Genomic DNA, 20848 nt, shown 5'->3' with positions numbered 1-20848 from the left:
CTGCGCTGTAGTCTGTTATTCTCCAGCGGTTCGTCATCTCAGTGTCCTCTGTTCGGTAAACAGTGGAGATGACTCTGGTGACGGGGAGGCCGTCGACAGTCAGGGTGCGGACGCAGTTCCTCCGATCTGCCTTCAGCACAGCAAGATCCGCTTTCTCTGGAAGAACTGGAGTCAGGAAGCGTGGATGAGAGCTGGAGCCCGCAGGCGGCAGCATCATGCCAGCTGGGGAGTCCGTAGGAGGAGAAGGAGTGTGTCTCTCTCTGGCTCTGCCTCACATGGACAAATGGTGTCGTCACCTGGTCCCGGTGGAACAATCCTTTAAACAATATGTGAGGAAAGTCCTTGGACCCCGTCACCAGGTTATGGTAAAGAGTGAGGACCAGGGGGGACATGGAGTCCAGATGGCTGCTGCTCAGTTGACGGTTCCTCAAGTTAATGACGACCATCTGAGGTGCAGTGATTGGACTCACCAGCTCAGCTACGAGAAAGCAAAGCGTGCGCTCACGTTAATCATGTGATCGCACAAATTAAAGCCTGAATTTAAATTGTCGAGACATGGCTTTACATCATCATAAGCTATTCCACACACAAACAGTAAGAAGCTCCCAGCAGAACTCATTGTTTATGAAAGCCTTCACATTTTTCACGTGGTAAAAGTTTTCATGTGGTGTAAGGCTGCATGGACTTTCACTGAGGTTTTTTAAGGTGTAATATTTTCATATTAGTTGAGCATCAATTTCTTGAGAATAAAGCAGCTACATTTAGGTGAGAAACCTCACACCTCCTTATTGCAGGCACACACTGTTTTAATCTCAAACTCAGCCAGCGACTCTGTGAACTTTTAAAACTCCATTCTCCAGCTTTACACATTCACAATCTATGAAACTTTCATGTATAAGTCAGCGCCAGCAGCCCAAACATGTCAACTCAAACCCGCTACATGCAAAAATGGGACCGCGCACTGACGTCAGCGTCCTCCAATGCCTTACGTCATTTCCATGGCGCGTGCATTCAACTGTTTTTTTTTCAGCAATTAAAAAAAAACATGGTGCCATCTTTATAGTGTACTGGCACGTGTTAAAATTGATGTTACTCAAGTGTGAAACATCTCATCCTAAATGTTAACACTCATGAAGTCCTACTTCAAACAAAAGACAAAAATCTAAGTTGTATTTGTTTGCTAGCACTCTGACATATTAGCCTGCTGTACTCACCATAGCGTTGATCTATCACCTCCTCAATGAAAAGGGAGAGCAGGTGCATCTCGCGATTGAAGTTGGTAGAAGTCATTTTGCAAATCCTTCTTGAAGATTTTCAAACGTTAGCTGTAGTTTGAAAAATCGAGTTTTCACAGCACTAGTGCGAAAAAGCTCCTGTTTGCGCTCAAATGTGAAACCCAATTCCAATTTGGCCTCCTGCTTTTATACCTGCACTCAAACACGTCATCATCACCATGACTCCCAGTGTCACCGAAAATCAATTTTATTTATTTAAAAGAAATTTCGTCTAATTATTATATTTTTTTTTATAAAATATTTCTCATTTTATTTTACTGTTTTATTCATCCGTTTTAAAAAATATATTGCCAAACTTTGTCGTTTTAATTCTTTAAAAAAATCATTAATTCACCAGTTTACAAAAATGAAGATCGATATCTGAAATTTAAAATAATAAATTAATAATTACAATTGATAATGGACTTTTGCATCAAAGAATAGTTTTTCAATGGGCTTTAAATGTTATCAGAGCCGATGTTGTGCCAAAAAGTGATCGCCGTCCAAAAAGTGATTTACGGTATTGAAACGATTGTTTCTGTCATATGTGTGAACCAATGACTATAGAAAACCGTCACTGGTGTGAACAATTGCTGTTTAAGGTGCAGTTCATGTGGAAGCCAGAGGAGGGTGGTGTTGTGCATAATACAAAGTGATGGCGAAACCTAAAAGACGGTGTCATGTCTGCTCCTGAAGCAATCTCATAACAGTTTCAATCTATTTCAAGCCAGTTAGTACATTTCTGTTATGAAGTGCAAGAATTTTTGGCAGTAAACTTTTAAATATCCTTTAATTATGAATATCACATTCTCATAGATTTTCAAGAGAGACCAGACCAATAGGGCAGCAGAAATTGCAAAAAAAAAAAAAAGTTTTATAAAGATTAAAAAGTTAAAAAGACTGGATTGATTATGATGTATAACACAGAATATGTACAATAACACAGAGTTATAAACACACCTAGAAAACGCGTGATACTTTTATTTTATCTATAACCTCTGTAGTACTGACCCTTGTATGTGCCTCCATATTGACAGCTTTCACCTTAAACAAAATCCAAGGAGTTCTGGATGCGGTGTGGCTGTGGTGTTTAGAGCTGTCTACCAACGGGTTGAAGACCAAAGCCAGAAACTATGAGATGTTATAGGTGGCTGAGTTGATCATACAGATAGTGGGTCTTAAAGGTACACCTGTTTATGTATCTTCTTTGAACCCTACAGACTTTGCGTAGCTTCTGCTGGGTATCACCTGTGGTCTGAGGTTGATGAGCTTTCTGGGATTTCTTTATCTGGATGATAAAGCATGCATCAAGATGTTTTTAATAAAATTCAAAATAATAATTAAAAAACTAATTAAAAGACCCTCTTGTGTCTCTCACACTCACCTTCTTGTAAAGAGAAATCCCTGTCCATTACTGAATGAAAAGAGCAGATATCATAGACAGGCACAGATGTGTGTTAGTTATACTTCCATTCAGCTTTTTACTTTCTAATGCTCTGTGGAGAACACAGTAGCACGTAGGCATCTACTTCCTCATAAAAATAAACTGGACGGGGTTCCTCATTGTTATTTTACACTTGGAAAAAAAAACTCACCTAGGTATGGAACCATATGTTGGAACATTGGAATATTTCTCTGGACAAGAGGTCCTTGGATCGCCTCTCCGTTGTCTTTGTTGACAGCAATGAAGGCAGTGAAAGAACTGCTCACTCCTGATTGGACACTGAGCTGCACCACCTTCTCCTTCACTCCTCCATCTTGCTGTCCTCTGTGCTCTCTCTCCTCCATCTCCAGAGAACGAATCAGAGTCCGAGCACCCAACCTGTGGACTGTTAGTCTGCAAATGAGAAGGAAAACACACAGAATTCTAATGCTTGTCATTGTTAATACTGTGTTATTATAGTATATTAGTCTACCAGTCATTTTACTGTTTTTAACACCACTGTGTCCTCTTGAGGGTCACACAGTGATGAACATGTAAAAGGCAGCATCTGATGCAGTCAAAGCAGTCCCTCAGTTGCAGTTTAGAGTCCAGACTGGAACAACTCAGTTTATCTTTCTGTATGGACAAGTGGGGACCAAGTGAATCGTACAGTGATCTGACAAAAGAACCGATTAGCTCCTCTGATAGTGCCGTATGTTTACATTTCTTCTCATCTTGTCGGATACTGGAAGTTATTCACTCAGTCAAAGGGCGTTTACTAAAATCTCCCAAAATAATACTGGTTCCATTGGAGCATATGCTAAAACATCTATAACCATAGAGACATCATGAAAAGTTCAGAGTAAATATTTCAAGCCCTTTTGATTTAGCTTTGTTGATTTTAGCTCTTGAAAATCAGAAAACCGGTACTTCAATAGCTTGTGACACACTGATCTCTCGCCTCCAGCCGCACATCGACTACATGAGAGAGAGGTTAATCAGCAGATTACAAACAGCTGTGCTGCTCTTCACAGGTGGCACTGCACCTGAAACCATTCTGCTCCACCTCTCCATCCTACCAACCACACACTGTGCTGCAATTAGTTTCAATTCATGGTCATGACCCACAGAGCACTGTGCTCTACATTAAACATGTTTTACCCAGTGTCCTCTGCAGGTCTGAGACTGAAGTGCAGCTGGTTCTCAGAGGATGACCTGCCAGGCTGTACTTCAGCGTCACACAGCCCTCTGCTGCCTCTGAGCTCTGACACAGAATTACAGTGTTAGAAGTCCCGTTAATTACTGTCATCAAATACCTAAACAACAACACGAGGCTGCTGCTCCTACCTGTCCAGTGAGCTGGGCATAAATCAGTGACCTCTGACCCTGGAAAAGTGCTGTGATTGGTGGAGAGAGGACAGTGACAGACACTTCCTTTGGTAAATCCCATGTGACTGAGATGTCGACCACAGCTGGCTGCAGAGCAAATCGCAGCGACTGCATCACCTGACAACAACAAGAATTAGAAAAAATTATACATTTCTGTTTTTTGAAATTATGTCTTCTGTCCAAATATCAACACCATGTTGCCTTTTATGATAATTGTTATGACTTATTGTCTTACTTTTGGTTGCATCCTGTCAGTCCCTGTGATGAACTGAGCGTGACCTCCTCCTTCCTTGGCCATCCCATTGATGAGAGCAGAGCTGGCCCCTTCCCCAATCCCAAAAGAGAAACACCTGCAATACAACAGCTGTTTTTAAAACACACAGGTTTGGTATGCAGCACATGTCATCATCAATGTTCCCTCTAATTTTTCACGTGTCTGAGCGAACACACAAACTCCCTGAGCGATCCCTTGGACCACTGTGAGCGACATCAGACGTGTGCACTGTGGTCGCGCCGATATCTAATCCAAAATCCTGTTCATGACCTGTGTAGTATGTTAACACTATTGGAAGTAAAAATAACTTGAACTCCAATTTTGAAAACACAACTTTTTTTCTTTTTGAAAAAAGCTCTGACTTGTATTATGAGCCTGTGGTCTGGGAGAGAGTATATAATGACCAATGCTGGGCAATTAATTATATAGTTACTTCTTCAAAAAAGTAACAGTTTGGCAAACAACAAAGATTTTTGCAGCTATTTTTTTTAATGCAGCCAAGGCATTTTTAAATAAACATTTCAAACTATTTACAGAACAATCAGCTGTTCTACATCAAATCTGATGCCACACAAATTATTTGTGCCACTCCAAAAAATAATTTCTGTCCACTATGAGATAAAGGAGAACAACAGCCTGATACCTGCAGGCCTGACAACAGGAGATGTATCACTGCTGTAACACCTGTAACATTCAGTTCTCGCCTCATTGTTCTGACACACAACAAAACTACACTACACACTAACTACACAAGATCTGCGCTAAACGTCGCAAATCTCTCACATATCAAAGCACCGCCGTCACTCCTAAAACTTCCCCCCGTTTCTTAACAACTAGATGCCACGTTGCCATATCATTTTTTGATTGGTCGACATGGTACTTTTTTGGACGAATAGGAAAGGGAGAGGGGGGTGGAGTTTGTTTTTGCTCACAGGCGGAGAGTGCTTTCGAGCCTTTTTTCTTATAAAACGCGGTTTTTACCGTTTCTTCCCGCAGTAAATATAAACAACGACAGCATTCAGGAAGAAAACCAAACATTGCATATATTTTTTTATCACAACTCTGGTTTTACGTGGCCTATCAACACAATTTAAAAACTGGTATAAAGTCCACACTTTTTCCGTCAATTGTTCCGTCTGTCCTGCTCACATCTCCAATGGTTGTACACGTTGTCATTAACGTGGCTTCACTCCACATCAGCCACGCCGCTTTGCCAGCTAAAAAACCGGTGTCGGCACATAAGGACGCTGTCATAGCTTGTCAACGACGTTGATTAGCTGCGTATATACGAATGTGAATCGCATTATTGGCTGGACTTTGGGATAAGGTGGCGTCGTTCTAATACAATATGGGAGCAGCCAGTCACTCACTGACTAACACTGCAAAACAGAATTGTTAAAGTATTAATTTTAATTTCAATTCAGGTTAATTTTTTTTGTGCGCATCACAGATTTTCTGTGCGCAGAGACCGTGCCAGCAGTGCGCAATTGCGCACGTGCGCAGCTTAGAGGGAACATTGGACTCATCATCATTTTGCTGTTTCACCTGTGGGAGCCTGAGTTCTTCTTCACCAGATCGATCACTTCTTTGGTGTTCCCCACCTCTCCATCAGTAAAGACAAAGAGCTAGAGGGCAGAGTTTACATGCAAGGTCAAATTACACAAGCTAAAAGTAACACATATACACCAATCAGACATGACATTATGACCACCTGCCTAATATTGTGCTGGTCCTCTTTTTCTACCAAAATAGCCCTGACCCATCAAGGCATTGAGTCCACTAGATCCCTGAAGGTGACGTGATATCTGGCACCAGATCTTTTAAATGCTGTGAGTTGGGAATGGGATCTGACTTGTTTGTCGGTAAAAGCCACAGATGCTCAACTGGATTGACATCTGTTGAATTTGGAGACCATATTTGAATCATATTTGTTTTCTGGTAGAACAAGAACACCCCACAAGGTCTGCAGATATCGTGATGAATAGATCAGTTCAATTCAATAAAACTTTATTGATCCTGAAGGTTGACCCCGAAGGAAATTGGGTTAAGGCTGCCGACCTTCGCCAGCGCCATCTTACCCTTCTGACCATACATACATTACACAAACATCACATGGGGTAGACAGGTCAGAGAGGTATAACAATGGAAAATGCACAACATGAGGAAAGATAAGGAGAAAAAGACCTCCCCAGACTGAGCTCCAACAGGAGATCAGTTTGAGAACAGAAAAAACACCTCTGCACATAGCACATGAAAAAACTCTTAATACACCAAAGAAACACATGACAAGCAACAGGGATGGGTAAAAGGTGAGAGACAGCCAATGTCGACAGTGCATCCGGGCCTGCAGCATAAGCGCTGGTCTCCTTGATCCACCGTCAGCATCGGAAGGGAATAAGCGTCGAAGGCGTTTGGAAGGGGAGGGGGGATGAGTGTACATCTGCATGTGTATATATGTCTGTGTGTGTGTGTGTGTGTGTGTGTGTGTGTGTGTGTGTGTGTGTCCAGAGTTCAGCTGAGACAGTGTCCTCAGTAAACAGTCTTCCAGCCAACCCAGGTGGCCTTGCATAGAATGGGAAGAACAGTCTAAACAGTCCGTTATCAGGGAGTTTTTGTTCAGCTCCAGCCTTGAGACCGCAGCTGGCACCGAAGGGATAGCCGCATGAAGTGATGGTGGTTTTTACTTTAGTGCGAACAACTCATGAGAATTTCAAAGCTGTTCTAACAGTCCGACACTGGTCTCTCAATCTCCCGTTGGAGAGCCGTGAGCTTCTCCATGATGTTATCAAACTTACACTCCGTGATGTTGATAGTCAGTGTTCTTTAATTTACCTGTCAGTTTATTTATATAACCTCTGTGTGTGTGTGTGTAGAATAGAATAGAATAGAATAGAATAGAATTCAACTTTATTGTCATTGCACATGTCACAGGTACAGGGCAACGAAATGCAGTGTGTGTGTGTGTGTGTGTGTTACCTGTCTAGGCTGATTTTGAATGCAGGGCTGGCTGTAAATATGTTTGAGGGGCTCCAGGATCTCTGTTCCTCCAAGATCAGCCTCCATCTCCTCAACTTTCTTCAGAGCCTCCTCCATGGTCTTCTGGCTGTACTCCACACTCTTACTGCCATGAGATACACATAAGTGTCACAGTACTGGCTCTCTGACCCAGTGTTTGTGTTTCAGTTCTTGGTTTAATATTCTTTGATTGTTATTCCTGGTTTTGGTTATCTTTCGTTTGTGCTTAGTGATCTTAGTTCTTCCTCCCTTTGTATGTTTCTTGGTCTGTGTTTAGTCTCTGCCCCATGTTTTCTCTGTGCCTGTCCTAGTCCCCAGTCACATGTCTAATCACCCTTGTCTCCTTGTTCCCTCTGTTACACAGTCAGTCATCTCTGTGTGAAGCCCGTGTCTCTGAGTCTGTCTTTGCGTATGTGTCATGTTTCCTGTTTTACTTTGATAGTCTGTGTCCTATGTCAGTGTATCCTGCTTTGCTTCCTGTGTCTCTTTATGTCGGATTAGCCCCACCTGTGCTTCCCTCCTGTTTTCCATTCCTTCGTTACTCCCTGGTGTATTTAAGCCCTGTGTTTTTCTCTGTTAGTTGTCATGTCCTCTGCATTAGCTGTGTTCCTCATGCGTTACGTTTTGTCAGGTTAAGTTATGTCATGCACTGCCAGTTTAGGTCATTCTTCCTAGTTTGAGTTTTTGTTTTGTGTTTCTCAGTTTGCTTTTGCCAGCGAATAAAAGCTGCTGCCTGTAAGTTAAATACTCCATCTTAGAGTCCTGTGTTTGGGTCCAACCACTACCTGCCACACAGCAAGCCTTGACAATAAGTGATTGATGGCTGTTTAGCACTGCCAAATTCTACACTGTAATTCAATGAGTTTCACTCATGCGCTTTCAAAACTGCCTTTTAGAACCATAACATAACAGCAGCTCACCTAAATGAGCTGTAAGTATTCTAGAAATGCATTATCTGGTGTAACTAGGGCAGATATCTTATTACACACTTACACACAAGTGACATCATTGACTGAAGCACAGTTTTATGGACTGAGTCACTCACGAGAAAATGTGTTCATATCTGGACCCAAAACTGTAAATGTTGAAATAGCATCCCATTGGTAAGCTCTTCAACAGGAGGAGCAGAGTATCCTTCAGGGAAGAGGGAGAAGATAATGAGGCCACTGTGTGAGAGGAACACTATGAAACACCACATTATGAATACCTTGGCACTGCTGATCCGAGTATTACTCATGCTTCCAGATCGATCCAATAGAAATACAAACTCTCCACTTGAAGCCATTGAAGACATCACAGACTGGGGGAACTCAGGGTACAGACTCACCATCACCACTGGATCACCCATCAGAGAGCCTGAAACACACGAAAAGGACAGAAAAATGTCAAGTTTAAATTTTTTATATATTCCAACATGTTTATAATTGTGGTTTATATTCACTTATCATGGTAATAAATGTCATGGTAATCCTGGGCTTTTATTGACTCTCTGAATTGTTTTTTTGAGTGTGAAATAACAGTACAGTCATCTTTAGTGACTTAAAAAAAACTGTTTTTTTAATGTTTGATTTTCTCTCATTCACACAGGGTCAAAATGATGCAAACAGGCTCAGATATGACCAGTTTAAGCATGATGTTACCACCGCCATGCTTGACAGCTGGTACAATGTTCTCAAGTTTGAAAGCCTCTCCTTTACTTCTCCAATACCTCTTATCATTATGGCCCAATAGCTCAATCCTTCTCTCATCTGACCGTAACTCTCTGGAAGGTATTTGCTTTGTCCACGTGGCCAGCTGCAAATTTCGGTCAAGTGTAAGGGGCTTCTTCTTTGGTCAGCACCCTCTCAGTCCACAGCGATGAAAAAGTCGCTTCACTGTGGACACGGACGCCCAGTGTGGACACTGACGCCCAGTACAGTAACACTGGTGTTCCAGCAGTTTAAAGTTCATGTCACGTTTGAGAATTACTGATACTTGGGTTGTTCCTGAAGATCCTAACCAATTTCTTAAAATTGAGAGTTTGGGTCTTCTTTACAAACTTATTAAGGTGATGACACATCCAAAAAAACCAAAAACAAACGTTTACATACATACATGCTCACATGCAGTTGTTTGAGCTTGATAATCTTTGTAGCTGTTTAGCTTATGTAAATCTAAAATTCTCCTCCTTAGATTTTCACTGACTTTCTTTGATTTTTCCCATTGTTATGAGTATTGGTCAGTCCAATGAGTGCTGTCACAACAAAGAACTTGCATGATGACAAAGAGTAACAACCAGTTGTAATCAATCATGATCACAAATGGGAAGGTAACAGGCCTTGGCTTTGTCAAGTTAAAAGACATCGCAGAACCTTAAGCACCACTCAGTAAAAGATTTAAGTGATTGTATGCACTTAAGCTGTATGTACAGTGGTAAGAAAGAGTGTTTTTCCCCTTCCTGAATTCATAGTTGTCTCATGTCTCAGTTAAGTTCAGAGTTCAAGATTCAACAATAGAAAAAGAAACTGGTCAAAAATGGCATTCACAGGAAAGTTCAAGGAGAAAACCACTGCTGACAAAAAACAACACAAAGGCTCACTGTGGTAAATGGAACCATGAATTCTACTAAAACATCCTGAAGGAGAACGTCTGGACATCTGTTCATGATCCAAAACACAACAGCAAGTCCACCTCTGAATGGCTTAAGAAAAACAAAATGAAGACTCTGGAGTGGCCTAGTCAAAGTCCTGACATAAATCTGATTGAGATGCTGTGACATGACCTGAAAAAGTCAGTCAATCACTTTATCACACAGGATGATGTAGGTTTGGATTTTTTCATATAAAACACGTTCATTTAGAAACTGAATTTTGTGTTTACTTGTGTTATCTTTGTCTAATATTTAAATTAGTTTGATGAGCTGAAAGTGTGACAAACATCTAAAAACAACTGTGAAATCAGGAAGAGGGCAAATACTTTTTTAGACCACTGTAAACTTTGAACCATGTATGGATTAGAGAAAATCCAAAATATATTCAAACTTATGCAAGCTTAACAATTCTTATTTTTCAAATTCATTAAAGATCTATGCTGGACAATAAATCCACTCTGGAAAAAAAACAGTTCAAAGATCATTAAAAGTCCAAGATTACCATGACAGTCATGCCCACAACCAGTGTTTCTGATCAGAACTATAACTCTTGAGCTGAAGAATATGGATAATGATATTTTTACTAAAAAGCTAATAACAACACTAATGTTACTCACCCGGCTCAGCAGAGGCCTGTCCTGCCTCCACCACAGCAGTGGGCTGGTGGGCGTCTTTGTAATAAATCAGCAGTTCAACATCTCTGTCAAACTTGTGTCCTGCAGCCAGCTTGACCTGCACACCACAAACACATTCATATTTATTCCTCAGTAATAAGTAACAACCACACACAGCAGACACATCAGCACTCTACCTACCGTGGCCTGGGTTTGATCAGTGTTGAGGTACTGCAGAGGTCCAGGAACAGTTGGACTCTAATTTAGAGATTGGACGAGGAGAGGACACTCGGGCAGAAAAAGACAGACTGTAGGGGACCAGAGAGGCTGGAACAGAAGTCACCTGAAACCTGCACCTTCACTACCTGGAGTTAACATGAGAAAGCTGCAAATCACTGTGGGACTCACTGCGACTCATGCTTGTTACAAGCATGATTGTTTTGTGATAAACAAACTAAATTAATAAGTGTTGGATGATTTTCCTACCCTGAGGTTGGTATCGAGGGTTGAGCACAGCAGGCAGACAGAACCTCAGACCATCATCAGCCTGCACAGCCAGCTCAATGACGTACTCCAACCTGATGGAGGCGCTCTCCTGGAGGCAGACTGCCCACACGCAGAGAGAATATATCTGGACTCTCATCACTCTCCTCCAATAGGGAGGCCTGCTGACCGGAGCTCAGAGCATCATCATACTCCTCACGAGCCTGAAGCACAGGTGACACATGTCAGTGACATTCACTGTGTTTATTTTGAATCTCACTTATAATCAGGTTATATTTACTGTCCAGCTCACCTTCTGTTTCTCCTTCACCTCAGCTACAATCTGTGTCTGTCCAATCTGAGCACTGAAATGACAGACAGCAGCATCTCCAGGCAGAGGGAAGACAAAAACAGCCTCTAATGGTTTGTCCTCCTTGTTCTCGTAGTTCAGAGTGGAGACCACTGTAGCCACATGGTCCCTCACCTCCAGCTCCACCTCAATGCTCTTCAGAGGAACTGACAGAGAAACAGAATTATGATACAAACACAGCCCATATATTCTAGTCAGAAATTTCACATTGTAGCCACATCAAACTGTTTTAAGAAATAAGTATACATGAAGATTTTAATAATGAAGTGAGGCTCTAGTGAATACAGTCTCTTAATTTTCTATTAGTACCTGGTTCCTTCTGGAGTGTTAGCAGACCACAACAGTTCATCATCGCACCTGTGAAACAAAAACATTTAAGGAAATGGTGATGCAAACACTTTTATAGCTGCTGTACAATCTTCCCCATGAAACTCATCAGATAATGTAATCACATCAATGAATGTGGTTATCTTTACTATTCATATAATAATATTATTACTATTATTACTACTATCCACACAGGAAGAATATCCTAGGTTTGAATCCACCATCTGGCCACGGCCCTTGTGATTGAGTTTGCATTCTCTCGTGTCTGCGTGGGTTCTCAACAGCTTCCTTGCACAAGGAGACAACCAGTTAGTGGGGTTAGGTTAGTCAGTGTCAATGATTATCTGCAGCCCTGCGACAAACCTGCGAGGTGTCATACCCGGAATTGAATAAGCGGAAGAGAAGAGATGGACGGATCGATGGATTAGTATCATTAGTAGTACTAGATTGGACATAGTGACGGTGGTGATGATGATGATGATGATCACTATTATTCTTATGGATACGGCTGACAGTGCGACCAGTGCCACGCCCCTCCAAGCATGACTTTCACTTTCCTGTGGTCTGCGGCACGGAGTTTAAAAACAGCACAAATGTCTCATCACCACATGGATCTATTTCATTTTATAACAGAAACACAGCTCGTAGAGAACTTCACTGTGACAGCACCCAGATTGTTGTCATACATGTTAAAGTTGTCATGTCAGTGAGCTGTTGAGCTGCTTAAACAAACGCACACTGGGAACTTACCTCTAAGAACAGACTGTAAGAACTGTGTCGCTTCACTGGAGTCCTGTCTTGTAAATACGTGGAGAATATTCTGCAAGCACGAAGCGCTTCAGCCCACACAGCGACTTTCCCGAAACAGGATGACTTGCGGGTGTGCTCGATTCTTTAGTAAGAGAGCACCGGGTGGGTGGAGCTTTACGCTGCGGTTTGAGATCGGTCCAAACTTTGTGTTTTCTTTTACAAATTAGGATGTCATTTTAAAAAAATATATATATATCTGAAACGGTAGAAACTCTCGCACTTGTAAAATTATACTGTATTTGTATTTTGCTGTTCTCAAAAAAACGCTGCATCTACCAGAATGGAACAAGCACAGTTTTCATTCAAGTCACATCCAATCTAATCACAGTCATTTCCTTTTGGTGATGAGTGTATTATGCTGGGTAGATGTATTATGTATTATGTTGAAGCTGAAGCTTTGGACTGTATCGCTTTCATCTGACACTAAAACTATCCCCATCAAATATATTTTTCCTTCATAGTGCACCCGTCTTGGATCTGATAGAACAGGCAATATCAAGATATGAGGCTGTTTTTTTTTTTCTTTCTATTTTATGGTATGGTATAATTTTGTAGATGGCATAGGTTCCTGTGGGTTAACTTTTCACAAATATCTGTCCATACGAGGTATGAGTGCTTCAGATTATTGACTCGTGCAGAAAAATGATCAAATTGAGCTATTCTTGGAAAGTGGATTGTTTATTGTTTGTTCAAGAGCGAGTCAACACAGCACTATTCCCTAAATGTCTCCTCTTAAAGACAAAAATGCAGTGAACCAAGTCTTGCTGTTTGAAAGCGTTAGAAAGCAGCTGAGACAGTAAATATAGTTCCATTTTTAGATTGTGTCTTACTTATTCTTTAGAAACTGAAGGATCGTGTGCTGCTGTGGGACCTTTAAGGAATGATCAGCAAACATTAGCAGAATACAAGCATTTTATTGACAAAACTGCCTCGAAGCTGGAATGAACCTGTTATATTAGCTGTTTAGTTCCTTTCACTGTCTCATGAGCATCCTGAACTGAAGAAAGTGGAATGACTCCTGAAATTGGCTTTGGTTTGTGAAACAGGTCAAAAGTCACAAAGTATGAACATCATCACCATCTAGTGGCAGAGAAAAAGAAGGACACACACACACACACACACACACACACACACACACACACACACACACACACACACACACACACACACACAGACACACATACACACACTCACACACATACACACACACACACACACAGTAGCTGTCCAATCTTTACTGTGTATTATGAGTATTCAGATAATTCTGAAAACACTTTTACAGCATTAAAGCCAAATTGGGTTCAAATTTAAAACAACAGTTTATAATCCAAAAGTAATTCTGATTTTATAAAAATTATAAAAGGCAGCACTTAGTCAAAGGCAGTATGGTGCAAGTAGAAATGCTTCTGTTCACCAATCCACTTTAAGAAAACACTCAGAGTCCCAGAGCTTCTTTCTTCACGCTGCAACCCAACAGGACATTTCCAGCTTCCACACACTCTGACACACACGGTGCTAAAAATCACAGAACACACAATGATTATAAGAATGAATATAGGGAAAAGTTGATTTTAGCATGTTATCTGTTACTATCATAACAGTAGTTTCTACCATTCTGAGCTTGGAGCCATGAGGCAGCCTTCACAGCCAGAAGCTCCCACTCGCTCTTTGCATCCATCCTTAAACCAAACCATGAAGCCAGATCAGAGTCAGAGTGGTGGCCCAAACTTCACTGTTGGGCTGATTCACCAAAGCAAAGACAATCAAATGAAACAGAACACTTGAAAATCTTCTTCTAAATTTCTACAATTGTGATAATATAAATGTAAAATAAGACAGTGATATACCTTTTCAGACTTTGACTTTTCCACGGTCCTTAAAGTTTATAAACTGGGGGATTAATGTTTTGCACAGTTTTTAAAACAAATGATTCAACTTTGTATCTGATTTTTAAATTAAGTTCCTTTATTTTTCCTCTGTTCATTGACAATATTGAAGTATTTGTTGGACATTTCTTTATTTTATTTGTTCTGTTTTGGAATTTTCAGTTATTTTCACATAGAGAACTTTTTAACTAGATATTGTTTCATTTATAGGATTTTAAATGTAGTTCATGTTTTTTAATACTTTGTTGTTGCATTTCAAATAGTTGTCTCTGTTGTATTTTTACTGTCTTGGTTGTGTGTTTTGTGTTTTTTCCCCTTCCTTCTTGGTGATAAGCGTATAAAAATGAAGCGGCGTCAGGCAACTTGTAATCTTTACTTGTGCTTCACAATAAAAATATTTGAAGAAAGGACAGACAAAACAAATAAAAAGGGATAGAACCGCCCTCCCACATCCTTCCCTTATCCAAGGGTGTTATCACAATGGTATAACCTAGTGTGGCCGGATGGGCTACTCGCCCTTATGTCCTTCTCTCTCTCTCTCACTTGCTCTATCGCCCTCGTTCTCTCCTCCCTCTTCGTCGTTACGTAACTGGATAAACTGGGAACCCACCTGTACGTTGATTGCAGGGATTGCACCGGTCACTATAAGAGTATAAGTCTGCGCTCTGTGTGCGCACGCATGTTTTTTCTGTTTTATTAAAGATCGAAAAGACTGATTTTGATTTTCCTCCCCATATGCAGCGACCTTGGGCTCAGTGTCCTTTTTTTAAATTCTTTTAATGTGCTGTGTCTTGTGCTTTTATTTTCAGTGAACAGAGGACGTGCCAGTGGCCCTAGGACTTCAGGTGGTGGGTCGTTTTCACACTTTTTTGTTCAGCACTGGGTGCAGGCTGTAGTGATATTTCCGTGTGATTTTCTTTTGGGTCCACGGCTGCTGGTAAGTCCTAGTTCAATGATTGTTTTATTGTAATTTAGGACACTGTCAACAACAACGCTACATTCAATTTTCTTACTGCTTTATTCTTTATTTTACTTCTATAATTACAAATAAAATTGTATTAATATTTGAGCCAACCTGCCTCGGTGTGCATCCTTGAATCCAGCGACCATCTCAAAACCATTTGAGATGTTGCTCAGGAAGAAGTAGGCAAGGAGTTAGCATGCAGATACTTAGAAGAACTGACGGCTGTTGGAAGTAGTGTTAAAGCAGGTTTCTTGAGTGTTATTCAGAGTGAGGTCAAAGAAGCTCAACATTACTCTGAGACTCCTGACACACAGCCCAGGATGGTGACATATCTCTCCATGACACTGTAGCTAGTGATCATGATGAACCTACTGATTGTACACAGACCCACAGTGCGTTTGTTAGTGCTGTGGTGAACCCTGTTAATATTGATCAGTCTTCTTAACCAACCTCAGATTCAGAAGCTTGTTGTTGAGCATGTTATCAGAAATGAGACAACAACCTCGTGGTCTACACAAACCAGACTGCGCACCTTCTCTGGCCGCACTCCTAGGCCCACTAGAGAGGTAGACTATGAAACATGGCGCACACAAGTGGATCTTCTCCTCTGATTCCTCCTTTAATGATGCACTAAAGGTTAGGAACATTACTGAAACTTTGCCCAGTGCAGCAGCAAATATCGTTAAGTGTTTTGATGTGAGCTCACCTGTCAGAGCTTATTTTAGGCAGCGTGATTCTGATTTTAGTGTTGTAGAGAACGGAGAAGAGTTATTTGCAGCCTTTCTCAGCTCCAATCAGAATAGTGGAGAAAAGTCCTCAGCATATTTGAACACACTCCATAGCCTCCTCACTCGAGCTATTTCTAGAGGGGCAGTCTCTGTTGAAACCTTGAGCAAACACCTGCTCAGACAGTTCAATAGAGGCTGCTGGGATGAGTCTCCTCATAGCTCTCCAGCTAGAGAACAAAAAAAACAAAAAAAAAAAACAGTCCATCAGCATTTTCAGAAGTCCTCCACGTGTTAAGAACTGAGGAAGGTGCTAGATCTGCAAAGCTAGGCTAAAATATCTTGGTTCTACAAAAGCAGCTGTACATGCCCACTCCATTTTTGATGTACCCTCCTATGACGATGAGCCTGTTCCAATACAGACTACAAAACAGAGCGAGGCATCTAAGCTTGAAAGGAGAGTGGATGAGCTTGCAAAGCAAGTAGACAAACTGAGCCAAAGGTCCAAGAATCCTCCTACTGACAGTGAGCTTAGTGCAGCGTTAAAACAGAGACAAGAATTTCTTCTTGTCTTTGTTAAACATTTCTGTTAAACTTCAACTAAGAGAGTTGTCTAAGCTACTAAAACTGTCCTAAAGAGAATAACAGTGATGTCAAAGATTACTTAATGGCAAGAAATAGCAGTGCCAGGAGACCTATTAAGGTTCCCTGTATGCCAAAAGTGTGATTCTCCTTTAGATGTGGTGAAGAAGCCTATTGCTGCTCAATGTCCGAATGAACCTAACCAGACACTAGTCGGTCAGAAAAAAGCTGAGTTAAAGGCAAAGCAAGAAAGGTTCCAAGCCCAACAGGTTACTGAGCCTTTTACCTTGAACTTGTAGCAGCTCCTATTGTGGGAGACGCAGGAGCTGAGACCAGCATCAGCATATATTTGACCAAAGCATTAGTGTTCAGAGCAAAATACAGACCCAGACAATGGCTGGGTTTGAGTCATTCACAGTTTAGAGTAAAATCTAAACACTCTCCTTTACAAATAACTGTTAAAAAAAACACCTCCAAGCAAGTAGTTGAGCATGTAATTTATGGAGTGCCAAGAATGCTAAAATAAATAAACAATCATTAAATAATAAGAATAATGAGTGCATCATTAAATTCATTAAATTTCATGAGTTAAACTGGAAATAAAAGTATTAAATATATAATTAAAATTTTAATTCATTTAAAACCAACTCATTTATTTTTAGAAGCAATTATTATTTTTTCCATGGTTACTGTGATGCACTGCATAATGAATTTATTTCATCTGTCAACCTCACCCATCAGAGTTAGGGGGCGGGGCTAACAATGAAACGGTTAAAAGCGCTGCTTTAGTCCAGAGTCGATTCCTTTAGATGGCATCTCTCAGTACCAAGTAAAGAGATCGTACATGCATACTTGCTAGTTCTTATTTGACACGTTCGCTCACGAGTCCAGACTCCTGAAGATGAGAGGACACAGCTGACAGGGAGACGGCAGCATCATCTGCCCTTCACTGTGTACTTAAACAACTACCACAGACCTTCCACGGCACAAGAAAGACTGAGTGGACTGACACTAATTAGTATTAACAACAAAGTTGGCCATCAGATTTCTTGCAGTGATGTAATAAATCATTTTCCTCTAAAAAGCTGGAAAACAAAAATGTTAAGAGGAGGATGGAGTATTGAGGAAAAACAAAAATGTTTGGATTCCAATCATTCGTTTTTAAATGTAGTTCTTCCTATTTTTACCAAAGCGTTTACACATTTTTACAGTTTTCAGAACAAATTATTCTACTTAATTATTCGACTGATTTACAAATCATGTTCCCTTATTGCACCTATACAATACTGAAGCATTTCTCTGATATTTTTTGTATTTTATTTAGTAGTTAGAACTTAAAACATATGAACTAGGTACTGTTTTATTTAAGGGATGTTTTCTTTGTTGCTGCACATTGCTCTTACAGTTTATTTATAACTAGAAATAATAAAGCAGTTGACGTGTTTCAGCCTGTGACTTTTAGTATCTGTTGGTACTTCATCACTTTGAATAAATGTAAGTCAACACCAGGCCACACTTTCAGTCTTTCCATTAAACAAATGAACAACAATCCATTATTTTCACCAATAAACAATAAAATATGCTTCTTGACTTTTAATAAACACATTAAACAACAGCCAGCATCCCAGTTATTTCAAACTGTAAAAATCTCCATCCCCATGTGGAAAAGTTTCACCTTTGCTAACTGCATGCTAAAAGAAGTAAAGATATTTTCAGACTTAAAATCTGAATTATTTTCCAAACTCATCTCAGGTAGTTTTTAATTTTAATTGTACTTTATGTTCTTGTAGGACTCAAGAAAGCGTACTTTGAACTAGGATCCAATCATGTGATTTGTCATCCACAGTTCTCATCATGAATGACTTCTCCTGTGACACAGAGTGCTTCAACACTTTCATCACTTCTGACAACAAGTGATTTCTCTGTGTAAAACCAGGCAGTTATGATCTGTCCATAGACGGGGATGCAGGTGCCCACCTACAACCTGGTTTATTAATACTAAGCTAAAGAGGAAAGGAACTCACTGTAGTTCTCACAGCTCAGGACAGGCAGACACCTGATGTTGAGTGACTGAATGGAACTAAAACAAGAATTCATAATTATGTTTGTCTGCCATGAACAGGTGATGATAAAACTCTGCATATGCAGTCAGGAGACTGATGACCTGTGAAATGAGCTGTTGGAAATGTGCAGATATGTGTAAACATTGATCAGCATTTAACATCCAGGATGGAGCAAAACTTCTGACCTGCATGTACGAGAACCTTTAATCACATCATCTTTGTAGTGAAATACCTGATGACTCATTAAACCTTTCCAAATATTCACTTTGCTGGATCTGAAAATCACGTGTTCATTTCATTAGACACTAGCAATACTATTAAACTGGACCTTATCATTATCATATAGCATTAAATGTGAAACTGAGTCATATCATAACAATCTATATATGTAATATGTGTTTGTCTGAATCTTCTAGCACAAACAGAAAGAGGGGCTGTTGTCTGAGTATCAATGCAAATACACACCAGAAATCGTTCAGTAAAGACAAATTTAATAAATGAAAGCTGGTGAGAGGGCCTTTGATGTTTCTCTTTGGATCATCCTTCCATCCATTTCTTCAGCTTATCCAATTCAAGATTGGAGCCATCCCAGCTGTTATGGGGCCAGAGGTGGGGGTACAACCTGGACAGGTGGCCAGTCTAACACAGAGAAACAGACAACCATTCACACTCACATTCAACCTAACTGCATCTCTCTGGACTGTGGGATGAAGCTGGAGTACCTGGAGGGAACCACAAAGGCCCGAGGACTGTCTTGCTCTGAGGTCACTGCCGTTCACGCTGCTCTGAACACTCTCAGTTGTCTTTGGATCATCCTGTTGTTTGTCTCCCAGTGTCGTTACTGCTCCTCTCCTTTCAAAGACAAACACCAAATAACACCAAATGAGAGTGAATCACTTCAGAACAACGGGAACACTCCTGGTTATTGTGAGCAAACGTCATAACAAGATGAATATATTTACCATTTTAATGAGGGAAAATCTTCTGTGTGGTGTTTCTTCTCAGCTTGGCTCTTTTTCCTGACATTTAGAAACAAGAGGCAGAAAAGAAAGAATGAAAGTTAAAACCTCGACGAGTTTCAAATATTTGGGATATTTTAGAAACAACCTTAAACACTATTTACTACTTACCACTTTGTTCATTCTTGCTGACGTTCACTCTTCTCATCTTCTCTCTAAAGGACAAATGACAGTAAAGAGGGAATCATTTTAGTAACTTTATCAACCAGGTAAGCAGAATTATAGATCTTTATCAATATTATGATTAAAAACAGAGTGAATCTTTTTACGGAAAAAGGTTCAATCCGTCCTGTCTTAGGTCTTAATGTCACCTTGTCTCCTCTCTGTTTTCCCTGAAAACAAAAGACAAATGGGAAGAAAAAATTAATAAATGATTTCAGCAACTAGAGGAAGTGTTCACTGAGGAGGAGCTGTCATAATTATAGAAAATCAAATATACTTATCTTTTTTTTAATGAGAGTTTACAGAGCACACTGGCTTCGCTCCTCCCTCCGCTCCTCTCTGAAAGTTAACTGGATAAAGGATAATAACAATTAATAACATCATCAAAACAGACAAACCTGAAAGAACTGCTGATCAGAGTTGTGACCGAGTCACAGATTAGATGGATGTATACTTATCTTTCACAATGAGAGCGTTTGCATAGACGTCTCTTCAGGTCCTTTTCCTGTTTTCTCTCTGCAGAGGAAAGTGATGAGACTGATGAGGAAATACCAAATACAAAGACTGACAGAGGGAACTGAAAAAGTCAAACCAAAACCTATACTGGTGGAAAACTATAGGAAACAGAGCTACTGAGGCAAGGAAACACGAGGGGATGGAGACTAACACTCTGACAAGGGACAAAGGGAGACTGACACAATATTTACACACAGGAGGCTGATTATGGGAACTAAGGACACATAGAAACACAGCTGAACCGAATAAGAAATGAAAAACAAGTCGAAACAAACTCTAATGACAGTTCAACAAGTTTCTAAACAGAACAAGTAACTTTCAGG

General features: G+C 40.4%; 1 pseudogene; it reads right to left on the bottom strand.

Moving 5' to 3' along the window:
• Positions 1 to 261: 261 nt before the first annotated feature.
• LOC116329728 lies at positions 262 to 12656 on the bottom strand (annotated as a pseudogene).
• Between the last annotated feature and the right edge of the window lie 8192 nt (positions 12657 to 20848).

This window comes from Oreochromis aureus, linkage group 14, assembly GCF_013358895.1.
Source record: "Oreochromis aureus strain Israel breed Guangdong linkage group 14, ZZ_aureus, whole genome shotgun sequence".
NCBI lineage: Eukaryota > Metazoa > Chordata > Actinopteri > Cichliformes > Cichlidae > Oreochromis > Oreochromis aureus.
The sequence above is the reverse complement of the archived record's forward strand: the minus strand, read 5'-3'. Positions and strand labels throughout refer to the sequence as shown.